The 18,482-nt window shown below is 42.9% G+C and overlaps 2 long non-coding RNA genes across 2 annotated transcripts in view; one reads left to right on the top strand and one right to left on the bottom strand.

The window, feature by feature from the left end:
• The first annotated feature begins 1,193 nt into the window (after window positions 1-1,193).
• On the top strand, window positions 1,194-9,907 carry LOC139276278 (uncharacterized). The gene is made up of 2 exons (XR_011595894.1): window positions 1,194-1,545; window positions 7,639-9,907. It is a non-coding gene; the product is annotated as an uncharacterized lncRNA (long non-coding RNA).
• LOC139276273 (uncharacterized) overlaps window positions 2,415-18,482 on the bottom strand; it is a 93,729-nt gene continuing 77,661 nt past the window's right edge. Inside the window, exons 3-4 of the long non-coding RNA XR_011595893.1 lie at window positions 3,185-3,321; window positions 2,415-2,755 (exon numbers count right to left, since the gene is read on the bottom strand). This is a non-coding gene — a long non-coding RNA (uncharacterized lncRNA). The remainder of the gene's footprint in view (window positions 2,756-3,184; window positions 3,322-18,482) is intronic.

The following is an 18,482-nucleotide window of genomic DNA, read 5'->3' as shown; positions in this document are numbered from 1 at the left end:
TTAAAACAAATCTGTTTTTCTATTCTTCCTATAAAGTGCCGGCTCAAAAAAGTCTAATAAAGTTATTAAACATGATTTGCCTTTCATAAAATGGTGTTGACTCTGCCTAATCATGTTATGATTTTCTAAGTGCCCTCATACCACTTCCTTAATAATGTATACCAGCATTTCCCCGATGACTGATGTCAGGTTAACTGGCCTATAGTTCTCTGTTTTCTCTCTCTGCTCCTTTCTTGAATAGTGGGGTTACATTTGCTATCTTCCAATCCGTTGGGACCGTTCTAGACTCTAGGGAATTTTGGAAGATCACAACCAAAGCATCCTCTATCTCTGCAATCACCTCTTTTAGATGTAAGCTGTCAGGTCCAGGGGATTTGTTGGCTTTTAGCCCCATTAGTTTCTTGGGTACTTTTTCTCTATTGATATTAATTACTTTAAGTTTCTCTCTTTTATTATCCCTTTGGTCCCCAATATGTTTGGTATGCTTGTTGTGTCTTCTGTGAAGATAAAGAATATTTGTTTAATGTCTAAATAGTTGTTTAGTGACACTGCCATTTCCTTATTCCTCATTATAATTACACCGGTCTCAGCCTCTAAGGGATCAATGCTTACTTTTGCTACTCTCTTCCTTTTCACATACTTGTAGCAGCTCTTACAATCTGTTTTGTATATTTCTTGTTAATTTACTATCATATACTATTTTCTCCCTTTTAATCAATTTTTTGATCATTTTTTGCTGGTTTTTAACGCTCTCCCAATCCTCAGGCTTACGTCTATTCTTCGCAATATTATAAGCCTCTTCTTTTAATCTAATACTCGATGTAAAATAATGAAGTTAAATTGATAGGGTAGATGAGGAACAATTCTTTGCTCTGGCTGGGGAATCCAGCACAAGGAGACATCATCTTACAATTTGAACTAAACTATTTAAAGGTGAATCATAGAAAAGATTTTTTCAAAAAAAGTTATAAGAATATGGAGCAAGTTGCCCCAGAAAGCCTTCGATGTGGAATCAGTTGATGTACACAGACTCCTGGGGCTTTCCCAGACAGTGGTGGGGAGGACAGTGGGTGGGGCGGGGTGGGGCGGGAGTACTGGCATCTGGAGCAGCAGGAAGAATTTAAGCAGGAGTGACATCAGCACACCTCTTGCCTAATTTTCCTGGCTCTCTGCTTGGTGAAGGACCAAATAGATCGACACCCATAGAAAGTGACGCTTTGTGTTTGCACCCAGTCCCCTCGGATCTTAGAATCAGAGTTCGGGCAGGCAGTAAACAAATGGGGTTGGAATTTGGTGAACATTTCCCCTGGGTTTTTCGGCGGCATTCTTCATTTTCGGCGGAAAACCACCCGGTGCTAATTTGGTCAAAGTGTTCCACCGGCGGTTTCGAAATACCACTGGGGAGCGGACCACCGGTATGCACCACCGAAAAAAACGCTACCACCCAAGTTTGGTCACAGCGGTGACTCGTAGGTGAGCAGAAAAAAAACGCCCATGAGAAACCAGCCGGAGCTGAGTGGTAGGTATGAAAACCTTCAAAAAAAGGTATGTTAAAGTTTAAAAAAATATCTTTTGCAGCAATTCAGTGGAAAGGGTCCTGAGAAAGATTTTTTATTTTTTGTTTTATTGAAAAATATTTTTTGTGTTTTTTTCCCCTTCCCTAGGCCTCGGTCTAAATTTCATGAGGTTCGAGTTTTCTGCCGAGAATCGATGTACAATGCTGATTTTTCCTGCTGGGTGGATTTTTTTCCATTTTTTGATTAATTTTTTGCCAGCTTTAAATGAATAATCTTAGTGGTTTTTTGGGCGGTGTCCCGGTGGTGGCAGTTTTTAATCAAATTCCAGCTCATAAACTTTCTCCCAGGATCAGCAACATTGTATATTTGGATCTCGAGGCCTTGGGATTGCAACTAGAAGTCCCCATACGTTGTTAGACCATTCCTGCTTCTGCAGACCTCCTTTGTTTCTGAGCAAAAGCCCCTTCCTAGTGGCATTCCTATACCAGGGGAACATCAAGCCCCACTTGTACCTGGAAATACAGGTTGGTCCACTTTCCGTTCACTTTGGGTTTGCTGTGACTACTTGTATCTCAACAGAGCAGGGAAAGAAAATTGCCCCAGTGTCTAAGCAATGTTAAGAACTAAAGCATTTTGTTGAGATGGAATAGAGGGAGCTTTACACTGAATTTGGCTGTGTTAAGCCTGAGCTAGAAGCAGTTGATGCTGACACTGGAAATGAAACGATACAAATAGTTCCCACTGCTTACATTCCTCAGTTCAATGAGAACAAAAAAAGAGGACAAAAACAACAACATCTGGCAATGGCAAACTTGTATAATCAAATAAATCCTAATCATTGAGGTAATAATAGCTTAAATACAATTCCATTTTTGACCAACTTTTATTCAGGTCATTTCAAAGATACAACATGTACTGTTCTGGAGCTTATCCTCTCAAATTAAGCGAGTGGTGCATATGCTGTCCTAACATACTAATCTCGTCTCTCCATTTAATAATCTCCTATAATCTGTTTATCAAAAGTGATATCATTTCTGGCTGATTGAAATGTTAGATCATGTTAAAATGCTGTGACTCAGCTCCATTTTTTATCTTTGATATTTTGTTGAGTTCTGTATCTTCATCGCGTATGCAGACTCTTCATTCTTCATACTCATAGCCTGGAGCTACTGCTGAGTTCATATGGAAAATATTCTGATTTCCAACATGCCTGGGGGACAATGAGTTTTCTTAAAGCACTAGGAAAGAAAGAGCTGGTTTAAATAAACACACAAAATGATGGGGCTCGGAGAAGCATTGCTGAGGTACGGGTTTCTGAACATCTCCTGCTTTTATCCAGCAGCTGTAAGTGATTCCGTGAACTAGAATCACTGGGTAATTTGAAGATTTATGTTTTTTTTATTTGTAAAGTCAATAAAAAGGAACAGAATCTATTTTCTTGGCACTTCCATAAAATACAAGTCTTTCAAATCTATAAAAGCAAATGCTCTCCATACATTTAATTTCAGTTGTTTTTCTTTAAACTACTTTTTTATATTTCAAAGCAATTTGCTCAGGCTGTTACAATAAGATACAATTTTAAACAACACTACAATCAATGATTAATTGAATTGCTATAACTATAACATTGACAATAGAACTGAGGCTATAAGAAAGAAATAACTCGCATTTATTTAGCACCATTCACAACATCAAGACGTCCCAAAGTGCTTCACAATCAATGAAGTGCAGTCACTCTTGTAATTTAGGGAAATGCAGCAGACTCAGAAGTGCGAGCGCCATCAGTGAGTCATGGCTGGCTCCTCTGAAAGAAAAAGAGCAGAAATTTTTGTTTTTAAAAGGATGGGGCTATTTTTGAAAATAAGATGAAGCAGAACCAGGGCTTTAGTTGCGCTACTTTGTTTAAAGTAGTGCAACTAAAGCCCTTTCCGGCACCAGAATCAGGCTTTTAAAAAAAAAAATCAGGAGGTGGGCTGGGGCTACGACAAAAAAGTGGCAGAACAGGGGCTATTGGAGGAAAAGCAGCACAAGAGTGATATAAAGCCAAAGGAGGAAGACACAAGAGCTGTTACAAATACAGCATAAAAGGGATCATTTATTAAAAGATGGTAGTAAAACAATATCTATTTACAAAAGGCAGCACTGTGGTGGTATGAGAAAAAAAGCAGGATTTATTACCAAAAAACACTATATGAACACATGAACAATGACAGACAAGAAAAACCCCTCTGGTCCATCCAGTCTGTGCCACACAATTATGATACCTTGATACACTCTCCACTCCACCCAGAAGCTATGTGATCTCCTGGGAGAGGCAAAAAAACAGATAAAGACTCAGGCCAAATTTGGGGAAAAAATTGGGAAGTTCTTCTCCGACCCATCTAGGTGATTGAAACTATTCCAGATCACTCTGGCCCTGATAATTCTATGCTGCATCTACCTTTTGTCAGAGGTAATCTCTGCCCCAGCCAGAAACAGGTCCTGCTCTCGTTTGAAGGAATTCAGTGAGTCAGCATCCACCACACGAGATGGCAGCCTGTTCCAGAAGTCCACTAATCTCTGGGAAAGAACCACCTCCTGAAATCCAACCTAGATCTAGCCTTATACAACTTAAAAGGGTGACCCCCTGGTCCTCCCTAGCCTATATAATTGGAACAGACTGTTAACTGGAACACAATTTCTTCATCATCTTAAAACCTCGATCAAATCAGCTCTACATCTACACTTCTCTGAAGTGTAGAGTCCTAAAGGGCTAGATTTTCCACTTTTTTTGCATGCTTAACGCCCACTTAAAATCCATTTTACCGCTGAAATGACGTATAACGCCCATATATCGCCCATTTAGCCACAAAATGGAAACTGGCGGGCATTTTTCGGACACTTATTGGTGAGCATTACTTTTCCCATGTGCGTAACGCCGGGAAAAAATAATACCGCCCGCCCACTTTTTTTGGGTGGAATCATCCGAATGGGCAAAATCAACGCCCATAATATTGCCCTGGTTAGTTTCCGCACGGAATTAACACCGAGATTCAATAATACTGACCGCCCACTTTTTTTGTTGTAAAGATCACATTTGCCGAAACTAACGCCCGGGAGATCGGCCAGTGTCACTTTCACCTTCTCGCACACATATCGCCTGTAAGAGAAATTTGGCATTAGGGGTACCAGCGGGACGGGTTAAAGTGCTGGTTCCTGCAATGACCCATAAGGAGGTAAAAGACCTCTCTTCGGCCTTGTACCAAGGCTCCAGAAGTTATCAATTCAATAATATTCCGACAGGATACGATGTGAGAACCTAAACAGACATTGATAAGACCTTGCGAAGAGGCTCGAGGTGACTCACAGGCACCAAGGAAATGTATAACAAATTCCGACCTAATGAAGTCATTCTAGTCACGGCCTAAAGCGGTCACGAGGGTCTTGGCCTGTCAATCCAAAGTAGCACTAATAAGGTAGTCCAATTAGAGAAGTAGCACTGATAAGGTAGTTCAATTAGAAATCTAGGGAGGTCTTGTCTGGGAACAGAGGGGTTTTGAAATGTATAAAAGTTGTTTGATTGTGCTGTGTGGGGAGCATCTCCACTCACAGGTGTCTGTGATAAGAGGTGTTCCCGGACGTTCGTAATAAAGATCGTTATACTTTGCCATCCGTCTCTGTCTGCTAACTTCGAGAATTGCTACGTGGGCTGGGGCGAGTGTCGACCCTCTATATCAGTGGGCCCGCTTGTGGGAGAGGAAACCTTCCCATCTCCCCCTTACATTTGGCGCTGCGAGCAGGGTATGGACTTCCCAAACGGTACAATGACCCAGCTATTGGGGTGAGTATGTTTTAATTTATCACCTTCAAGTTAGAGCTATGGCATTGTAAACCGCAAGGGAAGGACATCCGTACAAAAGAACCATCTGTAGTGAGTCCCGGAGGGACGGAGATGGAGGACAAGGACGATCTAGGGGTGAAAGGGGGGTCAAAAGTTGCATCCTAAAACGCGGACGTGGAGGTAGCACGGCAGTGCGATCAGGGTACGACGCAAGGAAAGATATAGAGGGAGAGGGAGGTCTATTGACCCGAAGCGGTACGAGCGCACGGTGCTGGGACGAGAGAACAGCAGTGCGATCAGGGTACGATGCAAGGGAAGATATAGAGGGAGAGGGAGGTCTATTGACCCGAAGCGGTATGAGCGCACGGTGCTGGGACGAGAGAACGGCAGTGCGATCAGGGTACGATGCAAGGGAAGATATAGAGGGAGAGGGAGGTCTATTGACCCTAAGCGGTACGAGCGCACGGTGCTGAGACGAGAGAGAGAGGGAATAGAGACAACGTCCCTGAGCAGTGACGGGATATATTGACCCAAAGCGTGCAGTGGTACGAGTGCATGGCGCCAAGGGAAGACATATAAATAGCGTCCTGCATACCCGACACAAATTTAAGGGAGTACCCAAGACCCTCATAGCCCGAAGAAGATGGGTAACGCGGCTAGTAAAAAGGCGAATAAAACCAATCATTAATTGTAACTTGCGTAATTATGTAAGGCCATAAAAAAGCTGATAATGACTATCTTAAGTGACATATGGATCTAAAAATAGAACCGGCCAACCAATTAATAAGCTTTGTTGAATGAAGAGAGACTTTTGTGAATGTCTGTCGTTGAGTGAGAGTCCCTGTGTGTTTTTATGACTGCGGAATGAACTTTTCATGTTTTCCAAACATGGTGAAAGTTTTTTTAACCCTTTGTAGTGTTGTCCTGTATGTGGGAAGTTTTAAGACATTTTAAGTTAGAAACGCAGGTGTGGATTTATTCGGTAAGTTATGGAGCTAGGAAATGCACAAAGGATAGGTTTGTTGAGCAGAAAACAGCAAGCTTTAGCAGTTTAGAAGAGACTTTGTAACGACCTTGAAACTGGAATTTGAGATAACGAAAAGCAGCCCTCCGTGTAAAATACAAAACCTAATTTGAAGAAAGGAGATCTGAAAAAAAAAGACGTAACGTACTAAATAGGTGCTGACAAAAAAAAAGGGGTGTTTGCGATGGAAAAAGACATACTAGTTGATATCGGCTGTGAAAAGAATATTGGTTTAATTGGAAAAAAAAAGAATTTGAAGAGGTAAAAGACACTCTCCATTGATGGACGCTGTTTATCAAGAAAAGTCCCGAACAGTCTAAACAAGCAGGAGGGTTTTGAAAATAACGAGAAGAAAAGATCTAAGCTATGTGAACTCAGCACAGAAAGGAAAATTGGGAATTAGAGAACCTTACTGAATTTTTAAATTCTTATGGAACTGGCACGGAAGTTTAGATTTTGTGCTGAGAGAGAGAGAAATAAAACACAAGATTTGCCCAGCGAACGGGACCGTAAAATAAAACGAAATGTTTGAATGTATACAGCTTGTGTGAAAATTGGATTTCAGTAAACAAAATAGCTATTAAAAATGTGTGGTCTCGTTTAAAATCAAAAAAAAAATCTTTGGCAAGTACTTGAATTAGAAGTTAAAAAAAAATTTGGAGTTTAATCTAAAATGCTGTCTTTCCTGATGAGAAGACTGTTATTATGACGGCTTTACTAATGATTTCTGCTGTTTTAGCGGATTCCTAATTTCTAAGCAAGTTTTGAAGGCACAAAGACTTAAAAAAGAATTTTTCGGATGATTACGTGAAGTCACGTAATGACATCAGGCTTTCATATAAACCTGTAAAGGAGTTAACCCTTTCCATTGACAACTGTGTTATACTGGACATTATTAATTTGGATTTCTAAATAGAATAAAAAAGGCTCACCTGACAGATAGAGGAAATGGTGGGATAGTCAGAATAAAAATAAAAACAGAACTAGCTTACGTAATAATACTCGCCTGATACAAATAAAAGGAAGATACTCAAACAAAACAAATTCAAGAGTTAAAGGCTAAGATAAATAAGCTGGAAGAGATTTTTTTTAAAAATGGGACCAGACGGATAGTGCAGTGCGCAGCCATAGCACCATCACCTATGGCAATAGAGCCCACGGTGGATAAGTGTAGTCCACAAACCCAACCTAACCCTTAGCTCCGATTTCACAGGTTCTGGTCTACTCATCTTTTATCCATGCATGTTGAGGTCACTCTAACACCTGGTGACGACCAGGATCTGTTTAACATTTGCAGATAAAACACTCACCGAGATGGGACCGCAGCGGCTACTTCGACTCTGGAGACTCAGGATACTGGGAACCTTAGGCCCACGCAAGCACTGGATAATACAGATGGACACGAGATATAGCACACGCAGGAAAGACACAACTACATGAACTAGTTTTGTTTAATTTAACTGCCGAAATATGCACCCCAGCAGCCAAGGACTGGAGCAAGGACAGAACTTATTTTAACGCATTGCTATGTATAGTGTATTAAGTAAGGTTGTAATGCAGCAGGCTGCCGATGCTCTGGGCGCCAGTATGGGGAAGGGTGCAGAAATCCAACTGGATGGAATTTCAGTTCTAGAAGCTCATGCCTGGGCGGACGAAGCTGCAAAACAAGCAGCCAAATCCACCCCGCAAGAGAAACAGAAGGGTGGGAACAGAACGGAACAAAAAGGGGGGCGGATGGAGTGTGAAGCCCTACCCCTGCCCCAACAACCACCCTGGGGACAACAAATCTTCCCAGCACAACCACGCAAGTCCCCCCATAAGCCCATCCATAAAGACTGAAGCCAAAGGGGGGCTAGTAATAAAAGAATCTAAAGAAAGGATATAATTAGGATGCGTCAGTGACTACTTAACCTAAATCTAATGGATATCATTCTTCCTAGCTTCTGTGGGAATGAGACTATAAAGTCTATACCAGAACCTGGCACAACGGATCCTCGAAGGCCCAGAATCCACTACCCTGAGACGCGGCAGGGGTTACGACGATGAATTCCATAGACCTGTATGCAATATCTGACCGGGCTAACAACTTAATGGCGTAGTCTTGAGGGGTTTATTGGGGAGGGACTTGGATAACCAAGCCCTACATGCGCGGTGGGGAGATGGCGCGGAAGGGGAACTGTTACAGGTGGCCCATATACCAGATCGATAATATCGGTGAAGTAAGAAACCAAACTCGGTTGCGTTACCATCAGCCTGCCAGACGGGTGATTAAAATTAACAATAATACAAAAGGCATTGCCATAACCGACTGTTATAAAAGTAACCAAGTGGTTTTATGTCGAGGTACGCCACGAATGACGAATGATGATTGCGGATTCCACCAGATAAACGGATGTATGCTGAGTATTACTCCTCTTGAACACGATCTGGAGACCATCGCTGCCCCACAAGGGAACAGAGAGTGGGGCGTGAGCACGGGGGCAGCCAACTTAACCATATACATCCCGAGACAACGGAACTCATCCACAGAACAATACCGGAATTAAATGAGGAACAATTACATCTGGTGCAAGGAATCCAGAATCAAAGATGACAGTAAATCTGGCTGATGAAAGAAATAGACATCTTACAGAGAGACACTAACGCAATGCTGGCTGATCAGCTCTGGTACTTAAAGCTGTGGGACATTGGACTTGATAATCAAATTCACCCATGGATAAAAATAATATCACATGTACTTATAGCAATACAGGGCCTGGTTCTGATGGTCATGATGGGATCAACATGTACACGAATTAAACAGGTCAAACGATACGTCAGGGCACACACTATGTTTAAGGCCATAAGGGATGAAAATTTAAGCAGTCCTACAGGAAGGACTTACCTTATATAACTCTGTGGGAAGGTTTCAGGAGGTCCCGAAGCTTGGGAGATGACCACCCAGGTGAACGAACCTATCTGGAACTCGCCTACAGGGAGATAGTTATCGGGAAATATGGCCAGCTTGGTGTATAGCCAAGGGCCAAAAGGGGGGAATTGTAAGAGAAATTTGGCATTAGGGGTACCAGCGAGACAAGGGTTAAAGTGCTGGTTCCTGCAATGGCCCATAAGGAGGTAAAAGGCCTCTCTTCGGCCTTGTACCAAGGCTCCAGAAGTTATCAATTCAATAATATTCCGACAGGATACGATGTGAGAACCTAAACAGACATTGATAAGACCTTGCGAAGAGGCTCGAGGTGACTCACAGGCACCAAGAAAATGTATAACAAATTCCAACTTAATGAAGTCATTCTAGTCACTGCCTAAAGCGGTCACGAGGGTCTTGGCCTGTCAATCCAAAGTAGCACTAATAAGGTAGTCCAATTAGAGAAGTAGCACTGATAAGGTAGTTCAATTAGAAATCTAGGGAGGTCTTGTCCGGGAACAGAAGGGTTTTGAAATGTATAAAAGTTGTATGATTGTGCTGTGCGTGGAGCATCTCCACTCACAGGCGACTGTGATAAGAGGTGTTCCCGGACGTTCGTAATAAAGATCGTTATACTTTGCCATCCGTCTCTGTCTGCTAACTTCGAGAATTGCTACGTGGGCTGGGGCAAGCGTCGACCCTCTATATCAGTGGGCCCGATCGTGGGAGAGGAAGCTTTCCCATCTCCCCCTTACATCGCCCACAATATCGCTCGCCCAAAACACCGCTCGGAAAAAGTGGAACTAACCGGAATTAATCACAGTGTTATGGACGCCATGTCCTACATCACATGTCGCCTCATTTAAAAGGCTGCTCTGCTTCAACCTCGGGGGAGTTCGGATGTACTCTGGTGGTCTTTGGAGATGATGTAAACATCTGTACAAACATCTTTATCATACTGTGAATGATTGGAATTTAATAGGTGTCTTCTTCGGGACATTAATTCTTTGTGACCAATTGGTGGAAAACAGAGAGCTATTGAAATGGAGCCTGTCCTTTCTCACCCTCTCTTGATAACAATTACATACTGCAGACTCGAGATGGCTGAAGGTACGCTCCACAGCATTATGTGCCCAATGTAAGACGTGCTAGACTGATGAGGACCTTTTCAAAAATAGAGACTTTAAGAATGGCCGAGAAGCCGGCGATCTGCATTTTTAGCACCCACACCGGAAATACCGCCCATTTTTGGGCAATCTGCACAAAAGTGTAAAATCTAGCCTGTCTTTTATTCTCACGCTCAGAACTTGCAGAAGATGAGGACTGACGAGGACCGGTCCATTAGAGGGAGCAGCGTGTGGCGGCATGCCACTGCAGGAAGCAGCGCGTGCTGCTGCAGGAGGGTGACGGCTGATTGCAGTGCGGGCAGGTACAGCAGGAGCAGCGAGGTCGGGACGAAGGAGCAGCAAGAGTTCGTAGAGGGATGTGATTAAGGCCCAGGAGAGGCAAGAGTTCGGGGCCCAGAAGAGGCCAGGGCCCAGGGGCAGCATGGGTCAGCCCACACGGCAATATGTGTGCGCACTAGGTCCGTGCAGCAGAGCTGGTCTCCAGTCTTCCTGGTTAATCCTTGCCATTGGACCAAGACCTAGCTTTGTCAAGCCCGTGTGGTGGCTGGGGTGCAACGGCCAGCATACGTTAAAAAACTCCATGCACAGGCATCTTCCATCCTTCAAGAGGTAGTTCGAGATCCAGAATATTGGGTCCTTCATTGAAACACCTGTGAACTCATCACTTTTTGGCATGGAAGCAAGTCATCCTTGTTTCCAGGGACTGCCTATGATGATGATGATGATGAGTCTAGCTTGATAGCTCAGATGCTTTAAACTGGGAATGAGTCCAGTGGCCCTTCTCTGCACCCTTTCCAAAGCCTCAATATCACCTACCATGACAGGAGACCAAAATTGGACACAGTATTCCAAGTGAGGCCTGACCAAGTTCTTCTACAAGGAGAAAATAATGTGCCTTATCTTATAATCAATTGTCCTACGAGTGCACCCCAACACCCTATTCGCTCTAGCTATTGCTTCACAGCATTGCTCATGAATCTTTGGAGATATATGCACTAGAATGCCGAGATCTCTTTCTTTCTCCAGCTTCTTTAATGCTTTTGCCTGAAGAGTTTAATATAATGTATTGAACATTCATCCTGTCCACTTGCATAACATTGCACTTTTCCAGTTTAAACACCAGTTGCCAGTCATGAGCCCAATCCCCCAACACATTAAGATCCGCTGATGTATTGGGGCATTGTCGAATACCGACACAGATCTTAGTATCATCTGTATATTTAGAGATCATGGCCCCAACACCTACATCTAGATCATTAATAAAAATAGTAAAGAGCAACGGTCCCAACACCGATCCCTGCGGGACACCACTGGTGATCGGTCTCCAAACATGACATTTGGAAAAGCAAAATTCAGTCAGGCAGAGTCAGCATGGATTTATGAAGGGGAAGTCATGTTTGATAAATTTGCTAGAATTCTTTGAGGATGTAATGAACAGGGTGGATGAAGGAGAACCAGTGGATGTGGTGTATTTGGACTTCCAGAAGGCATTTGACAAGGTGCCACATAAAAGGTTACTGCACAAGATAAAAGTTCACAGGGTTGGGGGTAATATATTACCATGGATAGAGGATTGGCTAACTAACAGAGAACAGAGAGTCGGGATAAATTCTCTGGTTGACAACCAGTAACTAGTGAGGTGCCGCAGGGATCAGTGCTGGGACCCCAACTATTTACAATCTATATTAATGACTTGGAAGAAGGGACTGAGTGTAATGTAGCCAACGATACAAAGATGGGAGGAAAAGCAACGTGTGAGGAGGACACAAAAATCTGCAAAAGGGCATAGACAGGCTAAGTGAGTGGGCAAAAATTTGGCAGATGGAGTATAAGGTCGGAAAGTGTGAGGTCATGCACTTTGGCAGAAAAAAAATCAAAGTGCAAGTTCTTATTTAAATGGAGAAAGATTGCAAAGTGCCGCAGTACAGCGGGACCTGGGGGTACTTGTACATGAAACAATTTTGCAGGTACAGCAAGTGATCAGGAAGGTCAATGGTATCTTGGCCTTTATTGCAAAGGGGATGGAGTATAAAAGCAGGGAAGTCTTGCTACAGCTATATAAGGTATTGATGAGACCACACCTGGAATACTGCGTGCAGTTTTGGTTTCCATATTTACGAAAGGATATACTCGCTTTGGAGGCAGTTCAGAGAAGGTTCATTAGGTTGATTCCAGGGATGAGGGGGTTGACTTATGAGGAAAGGTTGAGTAGGTTGGGCCTCTACTCATTGGAATTCAGAAGAATGAGAGGTGATCTTATCGAAATGTATAAGATTATGAGGGGGCTTGACAAGGTGGATGCAGAGAGGATGTTTCCACTGATGGGGGAGATTAGAACTAGAGGGCATGATCTTAGAATAAGGGGCTGCCCATTTAAAACAGAGATGAGGAGAAATTTCTTCTCTCCGAAGGCTGTAAATCTGTGGAATTTGCTGCCTCATAGAGCTGTGGAAGTTGGGACATTGAATAAATTTAAGACAGAAATAGACAGTTTCTTAAACGATAAGGGGATAAGAGGTTATGGGGAGTGGGCGGGGAAGTGGAGCTTATTCCATGATCAGATCAGCCATGATCTTATTGAATGGCAGAGCAGGCTTGAGGGGCTGTATGGCCTACTCCTATTCCTATTTCTTATATTCTTATGTTCTTCTATCCCAATCCATCTATAACTGCTTTCTGCCTACCAGATAGTTCTCAATTCAGCACAATACATTACCACTAATACCAGAGGTTTCGATTTTGTAGAAAAGACTCTTGCGGGGTACCTTATCAAAACAGACAATTTCTACTGTGCTTCCCTCATCTACCATCTTGGTGACTTCTTCAAAAAAGTATCATTTAAACAAAATAGCTCCATAGGTACAATTTTTAAAGTGAGAGCAATAGGGACTTTAAAAAAAAGTACCAGAATGGGGTTAATTTTTTTTAAAGAGAGAAGTTTATTGGAGTAAGTTTGGAGAATAAGTAGATTGTGTTAAGGGGCTGATCCAATGAAGGTCACAAAGAACTGGTTGGGATTATCCTCGTGTAGCAGAGTGAAAGTCTCCTATTCTTTATGTGAACTGTGGTTGCATCCATACTTTCCACTCTATTGACAGCTGAGTTTTTTTCCACATTATGTTTTTTTTATTTCAAACAGAAGAAATAAGGATGATTGAAAATGAGTCAATCCTGGTATTTTTATATCTGGTTAACATCAACACAGCTTTTAGCAGTTTATTTTCCATAATACAACTTGTCTTTTTCCATTACACTCTGAATCTATTATTCTGTCATACCCTTATCATATATTTCATGTTCCTGATACGTTATTGAGAAACATATTTTATCAGGAAGAAAAGCTTCATGTGAATCTAGCTGTGTTATGCAAAGTCAATTTGAGGGTGCAATCTTGGACCAGTTTTGGCTTTCCACTATATGCAGTTCCTTTCATCCAAAACTAAACTTGGAAGCTTTTATTACAATTTGGTTAGATTCCAGTCTGGCTCTTTGTTCTTTTCTTTTCATCTAGCAATGCATCATAATTTCTAGGCTACAGGTGACTTTCAGTCATACATCCATCAAGAAAAATTCAACCAGCCAGCCTATTACTTTGCAAATCTGTTTCTTGTTTAACAGTTTTGACTGCAAATAGGGCACCTGACAGGAACACCGCAGGTATACTGTTCCTGTCAGCTGCCCAAAGAGGAAAATCTACCCTGTGGTCCTTCCGTTGTCTTGTGCATTATTTTAGCATTGTGAAGGTGTTGCTGAGTTAACATTTTCAGTAATAAGCAAAGTCCAAAATTTTGATCTATCAATCTCAGATTTAAAATTAACAATTGATCTAGCATCAATTGCCATTTGTGTAAGAGAGTTCCAAACTTCTACCACCCTTTGTGTGTAGAAGTGTTTCCTAATTTCACTCCTAAAAGGTCTGGGTTTCATTTTTAGACTATGCACCCTAGTCTTAGATTCACCAACCAGCAGAAATCATTTCTCTCTGTCTACTCTATCTGTTCCCCTTAATATCTTGAAAACTTCTAAATTCTAGGGAATACAATCCTAGTTTGTGTAATCTTGCCTCGTAATTTAACCCTTAGAGTCCAGGTATCATTCTGGTAAACCTGCGCTGCAATCCCTCCAAGGCCAAAGGTGTGGTGCCCAGAACTGCTCACAGTACTTCAGGTGTAGTCTAACCGGGGTTTTGTACAGCTGCAGCATAACGTCGACCCACTAGTATTCTAGTCCTCTAGAATTAAAGGCCAGCATTCCATTAGTCTGTTTGATTATGTTCTGCACTTGTTCATGACATTTTAATGATCTATATACCTGCATCCGCAAGACTCTTTGGACCTCCACTGTTTTTAGCTTTTTACCATTTAGAAAGTACCCTGTTCTATCCTTTTTAGGTCCAAAGTGGATGACCTCACTCTTGCCTATAATTAACTCTATTTGCTACAGTTTTGCCCATTCACTCAATCTATCAATCTCTCTTTATAATTTTATGCTTCCATCTACACTTCACTATCACTGACAAATTTGGATATGTGGCCATCATCTATGTCATTAATAAATATGGTAAATAGTTGAGGCCCCAACACAGATCCTTGCAGAACACCACTAGTCACTTCCTGCCAATTAGAGTACCTGCCTATTATCCCTACTCTCTGTCTCCTGCCGCTCAGCTAATTTCCTAACCGTCAATAATTTGTCTTCAATTCCATGGATTTCAACTTTCGTTAACAGTCTCCCATGTGGGACTTTATCAAATGCCTTCTGGAAGTCCATATAAATAACATCCATAGACATTCCCCTGTCCACTACTTTGGTCATCTCTTCAAAAAATGTAATCAGGTTCATCAGGCATGACCTAACTTTTACAAATCCATGCTGACTCTATCTGATCAGCTGAACATTTTCAATATGTTAAGTCACCCTTTCCTTAATTATAGACTAGTAATTTTCCGACAACACATGTTAGGCGAACTGGTCTAAAATTTTCTGGTTTCCCTCTCTTGCCATTCTTAATAGCAGAGTGACATATGCAATTTTCCAATCTAAAGGGATGGAATTGAGAGAACTTTGGAACTATATAGTTAGGACATCTACAATGTTCTCACCTACTTCCTTTAAAACCTTCATCCTAGGCAGTCCCTTGGAATCGAGGAAGACTTGCTTCCACTCTTAGCATGAGTTCTTAGGTGGCTGTACAGTCCAATATGAGAACCACAGTCTCTGTCACAGGTAGGGCAGATAGTCGTTGAGGGAAGGGGTGGGTGGGACTGGTTTGCCACACGCTCTTTCCGCTGCCTGCGGTTGATTTCTGCACGCTCTTGGCGATGAGACTCGAACTGCTCAGCGCCCTCCTGGATGCACTTCCTCCACTTAGGGCGGTCTTTGGCTAGGATCTCCCAGGTGTCAGTGGGGATGTTGCACTTTATCAGGGAAGTTTTGAGGGTGTCCTTGTAATGTTTCCACTGCCCACCTTTGGCTCGTTTACCATGAAGGAGTTCCGAGTAGAGCGCTTGCTTTGGGCGTCTCGTGTCTGACATGCGAACTGTAAGAACATAAGAACATAAGAAATAGGAACAGGAGTAGGACATATGGTCCCTTGAGCCTGCTCCACCATTCAATAAGATCATGGCTGATCTGATCATGGATTCAGCTCCACTTCCCTGCCCATTCCCCATAACTCCTTATCCCTTTATTGTTTAAGAAACTGTCTATTTCTGTCTTAAATTTATTCAATGTCCCAGCTTCCACAGCTCTCTGAGGTAACGAATTCCACAGATCCACAACCCCCTGAGAGAAGAAATGTTTCCTCATCTCTGTTTTAAATGGGTGGCCCCTTATTCTAAGATCATGCCCTCAAGTTCTAATCTCCCCCATCAGTGGAAACATCCGCTCTGCATCCACCTTGTCAAGTCCCCTCTTAATCTTATACATGTCGATAAGATCTCCTCTCATTTTTCTAAATTCCAATGAGTAGAGGCCCAACCTACTCAACCTTTCCTCATAAGTCAATCCCCTTATCTCCGGAATCAACCTAAGTGAACCTTCTCTGAACTGCCTCCAAAGCGAGTGTATCCTTTCGTAAATATGGAAACCAAAACTGCACACAGTATTCCAGGTGTGGCCTCACCAATACCTTGTATAGCTGTAGCAACACTTCCCTGCTTTTATACTCCACCCCCTTTGCAATAAAGGTCAAGATTCCATTGGCCTTCCTGATCACTTCTCCTCCATTTTGGGCAGTCGTGGGCCAGGGATTCCCAGATGTCAGTGGGGATTTGCACTTTTTCAAGGAGGCTTTTGGGGTGTGCTTGAAGCGTTTCCTCTGCCCACTTGCAGCTTGCTTTCCGTGTCGGAGCTCCAAGTAGATCGCTTGTTTTGGGAGTCTTAAATCGGGCATGCGGACAATGTGGCCTATCCATCAGAGCTGGTCAAACATGGTCAATGCTTCAATGCTGGGGATGTTGGCCTGAGTGAGAACACAGATGATGGTGTGCCTATCCTGCTAATGGATTTGCAGGATCTTGCGGTGTTAGCGTTGGTGGTACTTCTCCAGTGCTTTGAGGTGCCTGTTGTACATGGTCCATGTCTCTGAAGCATATAGGAGGGTGTGTACCTTGAGCTTGGTGCCAGGTTTGAGGTCCTGGTCTTTAAACACTCTCTTCCTCAGGCGACTGAAGACTGCACTGGCACACTGAAGGAGGTGTTGGACTTCGTCATCGACGTCTGCCCTTGTTGACAGTAGGCTCCCGAGGTATGGAAAATAGTCCATGTTGTCCAAGGCATCGTCGTGGATTTTGATGAATGGGGGGCGGGGGCAGGTTGGTAGAGGGCCTTTGTCTTATGGATGTTTAGTGTAAGGCCCATGCTATTGTACACTTCGGTGAAGGTGTTGACACTGGTTTGAAGTTCGACCTCCGAGTGTACGCAGACGCAAGCGTCATCTGCATACTGTAATTCAATGACAGAGGATGGGTGGACCTTGGATCTGGAGGCGATAGAGGTTGAACAATTTCCTGTTTGTTCTGTAGATTAGCTCCACTCCAGCAGGGAGCTTACTGAGGGTGAGATGGAGCATTGCAGCAAGGAAGATCGAGAAGAGCGTTGGTGCAATGACACAGCCTTGCTTGATCCTGGTCTGTGCGTGAATTGGGTCTGTGGTGGATCTGTTGGTCAGGGTCATGGCTTGCATGTTATCGTGAAGCAGGCGGAGGATGGTGACAAACTTTTGAGGGCAGCCAAATTTGAGGAGGACACTCCATAATCCCTTACGGTTGACAGTGTTGAAGGCTCTTGTGAGGTCAAAGATCCTTACAAGCTTCTAAGATCCTTACAACCTACAAACATAGGCTACTATCATCTCGTCAGTATGGGATGGCTTTGAACTCAGGTCCTTGACCTAAAAGGCTAGAATCATAGGATGATACAGCACAGTAGAAGGCCATTTGGCCCATTATGCCGGTGCCAGCTCTTTGCTAGAGCTATCAAACTAATCCCACTTCCCTGCTCTTTGCCCATAATCCTGTAAATTCTCCCCTTCAAATATTTCTCCAACTCTCTTTTGAATGTTACTATTGAATCTGCTTCCACTACCCTTTCAAGCAGTGCATTCCAGATCACAACAACTCACGGTGTGAAACTATATTTCCTCATGTCATCTCTGGTTCTTTTGCCAATCACCTTAAATCTGTGTCCTCTGGTTACTGAGCCTTCTGCCACTGGGAACAGGTTCTCCTTATTTACTCTATCAATACCATTCATGATTTTGAACACCTCAATCAAATCTCCTCTTAACCTTCTCTGCTCTAAGGAGAACAACCCCAGCTTCTCCACTCTCTCCACATAACTGAAGTCCCTCATCCCTGGTACCATTCCAGAAAATCTCTTCTGCATCCTCTCCAATTCTTCGACATCATTCCTAAAGTGCGGTGCCCAGAATTGAACACACTTCTCCAGCTGATGCCTAACCAGTGTTTTATAAAGGTTTAGCATAACTTCCTTGCCTTTGCCTTTCCTCATTCTTCCTACCAAAATGTAGTATCACACTTCTCTGCGGTAAATTTAATCTGCCACGTGTCTGCCTATTTTACCAGTC

Source organism: Pristiophorus japonicus, chromosome 1, assembly GCF_044704955.1.
Source record: "Pristiophorus japonicus isolate sPriJap1 chromosome 1, sPriJap1.hap1, whole genome shotgun sequence".
In the NCBI taxonomy this organism is placed as follows: Eukaryota; Metazoa; Chordata; class Chondrichthyes; family Pristiophoridae; genus Pristiophorus; species Pristiophorus japonicus.
The sequence above is the reverse complement of the archived record's forward strand: the minus strand, read 5'-3'. Positions and strand labels throughout refer to the sequence as shown.